Here is a 6,083-nt window from a genome sequence, read left to right as displayed (position 1 = left end):
GGTGTTAAAAATGCCATGAGCTCATTGTTTAGCTCAATTACAAATACTAAACCAGCAGCTGAAAATGCAGAATCTACAGGAACTGCAACAAAAACTCCATCTCCAGTTCCTCCCCAGTCAGAGTCTGGTATTTCCAAACTGTTCTCTTTCATACCTAAATCAACTGGTAGTCCAACTCCTGTCGCTGTTGTACCACCTGCTAATCAGGAATCTAATGCAGAAAAGAAGTTCTCTTTGCAGTCGCTGTTGCCATTTCAGTCCCCAGAGGTCAGTCGACCAGCTAGTGCCACATCAGAGCCTGATGCCACAAACATTGCCGAGTCAAGTGGCTCTCAAGCTCAGGACTCCACTCCAACTCAGCCACAAACAGTGGTTGAGTCAGTGTTAGGAAGATTGAGCCCTTTTAGGCTTTTTGGAGACAAATCTAGTGCTGAAACACAACCAAATATATCTCAGGGAAGCGCAGAGTCTAAAGAATCATCAGTGGAGAAATCCAAAAGTTTGTCTTTAGAGCGGTCTGGCACAAAACCTGAGCACCAGTCCTCATGTGGGGGATCAGGAAGTGGATCAGTAGAGCTCTTACCTGAAACAGAATCTTCTGGTGAAATACCTGATTCCATGCCCAGAGGGGCTATGTCTAAGCCAGTAGAGAGTAAACCTGAAGCAAAGCCTGCCAGTCAAACACCCGCAGAAGACACTGGATTCTTTAGCCCCTTTAAGAAGTCATTGAACTCACTCATATCAAACAATGCTCCTGATGATAAGCCAGCTGAGGCCCCCTCAATGTTTTCTATTTTCAAACCAGCCGCGGCTCCAAAATCTGAGGATACTTTTGGGAATAAATTAAAGCTCCCTTTCTTTTCCTCAGATGCTCCAGTCAATCCTCAGGCGCCTAAACAAGAAGGTGGTATGCTGTCTGGATTTCTAAAACTGACAACAGGTGAAGATCCAACAACTACTAGACCCGGCGAACCTCAAGCTGGTGCTAGATCACCACTGTCCAGTCGTTCTGCACTGCTTGAAAGTGTTTCCAAAGGAAATGCTGATACTGGCTGGTTCTCCAATCTGTTCAAAGCAGGCTCAACTGAACCACCAAAGCCACAGACTGGAACACCAGCCTCGTCAAAACCAACAGCAACTGCACAAAGTATTCCCACTGTTGTTGTCAATCCTGAAAAACCAGGCAATGTCAAAGAAGCTTCTGCAGATACAGATGCAGAAAAAGATGCTGCAGCAAAATGTCTTAATGAGGGCCTGTCTACTGAAAATCAAGTAGAGGTTAAAATAGATACACTGGACACAGACAAAGTTGACAGAGGTGAAGATGCATCTACAATTCAAGATGGATCAAATACCAAGCCAGAAGACCAGGCTCAGGTGCAACCAAAGACACAAAATGATACACAGGCACAACCTCAGTCTCAGGGCTTGTTATCTGGTCTTTTATCTGGCAACAACAAACCCCAAGCAAGTCCTGGTCAACCTCAACAGGGTGGAGGGCTACTCTCAGGGCTACTTTCCACTGTTACTGGCACCCAAAACCAGAGCCAGCCTCAACCAGGGGGTGCATCTGCTCAGTCAGGAGGGCTGTTGTCTGGAATATTGAAAATGGCTGCCCCTGAAAGTTTAACCACAAACAGCCAATCAACAGGCCCACAACAGCAACAACCCTCCAATGAAGAAAAGTCCTTTCAAGAATCACCTGTGAATGCTCAAAGCCACAGCCAACCACAGCAGAGCACTGGAATTTTCTCTGGGTTATTCAAATTGGCCAGTGATACAGTTTCAAGCCCCCAAACAGCACCAAATACTGGAAATCAAAATATTCCAAAGCAAGCAACATTGGAGAGTACATCCAATGAGCCCTCTTCAGGAGCTTCACCTCAGCCTCAATCAGGAGGCTTCTTATCTGGACTTCTGAAGTTGGCCACCCCTGAGACTGTCCCAGCACCTGGAGAGGTATCCCAGCCTCAGCAGCAGCAACCATCACAACAGAATAGTAATCAACAACCAAGTCAACAACAATCAGACACAAAGAGTCAACCAACACCATCTCAGCCACCACCAACTGAACCGAGTCAAACAGGAGGACTTTTTGGGGGGCTCCTAAAACTAACAGAGAGTGCTCTTGCAGGGCCACAGCAGCCAAGTGGTTCTGGCAGTCAGCCTAATCAACAACAATCCAGCAAACCAAATGCTCAGTCACAACCACAATCTGCTACAGCAAGTGGAATGTTTTCAGGATTTTTGAACAAGCTAACAGCCCCAGAGAGTGCCCCTCAACAGCCACATTCTGCAAATAGTAGCCTGACCTCACTACAGAGCCCTAAACCCCCTGAACAACCACCACCTTCTCAGACAGGTGGCTTCCTTTCAGGCCTGTTTGGTATGAGTGCATCAGATGTTAATAATCCCAAAGACCCAGCTGCCCAGAATCATCCAAAACAGGAGATTCCTTCTTCTGGTCAACCTAATGCACAGCAAGGTAGCAGACAAAACTTGCAAAGACAAAACCAAGTTCCACCTCAGCAGGTACCTCAAAGTGGACCAAGTGGAATTTTCTCTGGGTTGCTTACTAAGATTGCAGACACTGCCACTGTGCAACCCCAGTCACAAACCACACAGCAAACGAGTAGATCTGGTTCAAATGAAAGTGCCCAGCAATCTTCTAGCCAACAGGGTGGTTTCTTTTCTGGGCTTTTTTCAACCAACCAGACACCAGCACAATCACAACAAGGATCTCCTGGATCCAATCAACAGCAGCAGGGAAACAGGCAGCCTTTACAAAGACAGAATCAGATTCCATCTCATACTCCATCAACTCCTGAGCCACCACAAGGTGGTCTGCTTTCAGGCCTTTTCAACAAACTTGCATCAGTAGATACTCCAGCTCAGCCACCAAAGTCTGTTTCTGGAGTTCAGCATAGCCAACAAACAAGTAAGCCAGATGCATCAGGAAAGAGTCAGACGTCTACCCAACAGCCACTTCCTTCAAGCCAATCAGGTGGACTTCTTTCTGGTCTTTTGAAGATGGGTTCAGAAGCTGCAGCTCCAAAATCACCTTCTGTAGGACAGCAGCCACATCCTGCCTCTGGAAGCCAGGTGCAAGTTCCACAACGTCAAGGTCAGACTGTGTCACAGGGAGCAACACAACAGCAAAGTCAGTCTGGTGGTCTGTTTTCTAGCATTTTCAAAATGGCCACCTCAGATGAATCTGTGCAACAACCTGCCCAGTCAAGCAATCAGCCAGCAAATGCGTCTGTTCAAAGTGCCAACAATCAGCAAAATGAGTCTAGTGGCATCATATCTGGATTTTTGAGCAAACTTACTACAACAGCTGAAGAACCAGTAACAACAAGTGAAGCTGCTCCTGGTCAGAAACCAAAACAGCAGCCACAAGACCGTTCTGGAATTAAACCTAGTCAAGGTCGTCCACAGATTCAGAGAGCTAAACCAGTTGAACTTATGTCCTCTGAAGATGGAGTTGTGGAAAAAGATCAGAAAGTTTCAGCACAAAAAGGATTCTTATCTGGATTATTTAGCAATGCTTCAGAGGAAGACACTTCATCTAAACTTCCTTCTCAAATCAAAGAACCACCAAAAAGTAGTTCTACTAGTAGTGCAGGTATGCTTTCTGGAATCTTTAAATCGGGAGCCAATGAAAATGACACTTCAGAAAAAAGTAAAGACCCAGAGAAGGGCTTCCTTGATCGACTAATATCTAAGCAGAGTAAAGACGAGTCCACTACTTCAGTTACCAGCAGCACTGTGAGTTTAGAGTCAAACAAATTAGGGAATGAAGCTTCTCAACAACCTGCTAACCTGCATCCTGCAATGAAGTCCACCCAACAGTACATGGAGGAGGTCCATAGACTCTTATATGGCACGTCTATTAATTATGGCTATCAAGATCTATTGTATACATTTGCTGTGCATGGTGTGATTCCCCCAGAACTGTATGAACATCAGTGTCTCATAGAAGCTCTTCTTTGGCAGCAACTGAATGATTATGCTCTGTTGGAGACCTTAACAACACAAGTTCCAGACAAATATTCTACAAATCAAGCAGAAATGCCGTTATCCTCTAACCCGGTTGTGGAGCCACCTGAATGGTGGAACTTGAAAAACATGAATCCTAATCAGTTCCATATACCCTCACATCCTTGGCAGGATGTTGTCAACCTACCATTTCAAAGTAGTCTTCCACTAGCAAATGGAGAGGATGTTTTTGTATTTGACATGAGTAGCCCAAACAAGAAACCCTGTGGAGGCTGTGATAATTTAAATGGCTTCAGTGATAAAAGAAGCAAAACCACTGCCATGACAGATGTACCAGCAAAAACATATTTGTGCCAGTCAATGTCAGACTTCAGACTAAATAGCAAAAATGTCTCAAAAATGTCCCCAAAACCACATTCAGATTTGAAAGTTGACTCAAGATTCTTCAGACGACTCACTGAAAAAAAGGGGCCATTGGATTTGACTCCAGGTGCAGTCAACCTCAGTAGTACTGTAGCTGTCAGTAAAGATATAGAGGATGACATGTTTTTTGAAGATTCTGAGTGGTACCAGCAGTGGCTGTCCTTGTTGGAGCAGGGAATGTGGTGGCCGGCTGAGGCAGGAGATTGTGGCTATTACGTTTACCAGGATGAAGACTATATATACACTCTTTTGACTGATAGGGCTGGGAAGCACCTCTATGCATGTGCAACCCCAGAGGAGAGCCGTGTTTTAGAACAAATCACTGAAAATATTTCAAGTATTCTGCATAAAAAAGATAAACCAAAGATGACACTCTGTGGTTTTAAAATACCTCTGTTCAATGAAGATGAAGTTCTGTGGGTACCAGGAAAAAAACAGTGTGACTCGCAGTTCCTAAATGCTCCCGTTGATTTGTCTTCAGCTTTTCAGAAAGGAGACAGGATTATGAACATGAACCTTCAGCAGTTCTCCCAAATGTTTCAGGACTCCATAAATGCACAGACAGAGCAACCTGTTGACTTCAGCGTGTACAAACTCCAAAAAGTAAAAATGGGTTTACAAGAGCCAGGTATAATTTCTACAGAGGAGCAACTACAAGCAGCTGACCTCTCTAGAAAAGAAAAGAACCCATGTCATGGAGGACCATACTGGATCAATCAGGGTATTAAAGACCTTTTTCCTAAAGCATCTGTGAATCAGTTCTCTTCTCCAGTTACATTTACTTCATCAATGGGCTATAGACAACACCCCTCAACTATGAAACCTTCAATTCCTGAAATCATGATTGGACATGTAGATGATAAGCCTGTTGACCAGAAAGCTCAAAGCAAGCAAACTTTCAGTCCTGCTACTGCACCACAAACAGCTAAATGCACAGCATCAGCAGGATCTACAATTATATCACAAACTCAGGCCACTTCTAGAAAACCTTCTGATATACTGAATGGCAATGGAACGCCACCTACATCAACTAGGACACTTCCTGTAACACCAGCAAAATCAACAAAACAAGATGGGTTCATACAGCAGAGTGCAACCACTACACCTCGAGTATTACCTACTCCGCCAACCTCAGAACAAGTCACAACAAGTATTACTTCTAAGCCTTCTGCTACATCTCAGAAACACAAACTGGCAAGACAGCCATCACAGTCAACACAGTCTCCTTCACCCGAGAAAGCGTATGATCTTGATGGCTGTAAGACTGAAGTAGTTCCCATAATGCCAAAACCTCCCACAGTGATGTCAAATCAAAGCCTATCATTGCCACCACCACAGAATTTACTTTTTAACAAGCCTCAAATGGCAGTCGACTCTCTTTTTTGTAATAAACCTATGGATTTTTCTGGAACCTTGAGCAAAAAAGGTAATGATGAGAAAACTACAATAGATACTGGTGCTGAAATGTCTATTCTAGATGTCGTTGACTTTACCACAACAAAACTAAAAGTTAAAAAGCAGAATGAAGAGACCTTTCACATGGACAAGACAGCTGCTGTTGATCTTACTGTTGAGTTAAATGTGGAAGTGAAAGAAATTAATGTCACATTTCCAGCTTTAGAGGTCAGAAATCTCTCCATGACAATGTCTGATGTGCCTCT

Source organism: Garra rufa, chromosome 5 (genome assembly GCF_049309525.1).
Source record: "Garra rufa chromosome 5, GarRuf1.0, whole genome shotgun sequence".
Lineage (NCBI taxonomy): Eukaryota > Metazoa > Chordata > Actinopteri > Cypriniformes > Cyprinidae > Garra > Garra rufa.
This window is presented reverse-complemented; position numbering follows the sequence as displayed.